This window comes from Aulonocara sp. 'chitande type north' Nkhata Bay, linkage group LG7 (assembly GCF_057382095.1).
Source record: "Aulonocara sp. 'chitande type north' Nkhata Bay isolate Kocher_YH1m ecotype deep benthic linkage group LG7, A_spYH_male_GT1.1, whole genome shotgun sequence".
Lineage (NCBI taxonomy): Eukaryota > Metazoa > Chordata > Actinopteri > Cichliformes > Cichlidae > Aulonocara > Aulonocara sp. 'chitande type north' Nkhata Bay.
The window spans coordinates 54,330,602-54,331,370 of NC_141350.1; positions in this window are offsets into that span (position 1 = coordinate 54,330,602).

Below are 769 nucleotides of genomic sequence, written 5' to 3' on the forward strand. Positions count from 1 at the left end.
ACTAACATGGACACATACATTCAAATTTGTTGGCTGTATTAAGTAAATGTCATAGTCTCATGTTATTGAAGTGACCCATGAACTTCACTAAAGTCTATAAGTCCTGTCGATGACCAAGTCATTGTGATATATATTCTGCTTGGCCCTAAATATTTTATTCCTGTGGATGAATAACTTGAGCATATCAGATCCAACATGCTGTGCTACTTCCACTTTGAAGATCAGTTGCTTGATTCCTTTTCTTCTTTTCACAGCCTGCAAGGTTTAATTTTCCTAGGTACAATTATGCTAAAAATTGTTATCATTGACATTTACTTTATTTATTGAGGTGAGCAATAAAAGTTACTTTTGAACCAGGCCAGTATTGTCCTAAAATAGTGACTTCTATATATAATCTCTTATACTGGTAACTATAATCAAAAGGATTTGTGAAGGGCTTACATATAAATGACAGATAAAACCTAAAAAGACCTGTTTTTGCAACTATCTTTAAGATTATTTTATATTTTATCATTATTATGCATTATTTACCTATATTAGAATCAATCCTGTCCTTTTTGGCCACTTAAAATATCTTAATAGGACTGTAATGTTATATTCCTTGCGATTTCTGCTACCTTCTTCGCCAGTTGACAGAAATGACTAATGTTTTTTTTTCCTGGCTTGATATCGACCATGAGCGATATGGCCAACGAATCATTTTAAACTGATTAAATGCATTGTACCATACAATGCACCAGGGGGCGGTAGCGGACCTCAAAGCGTACTG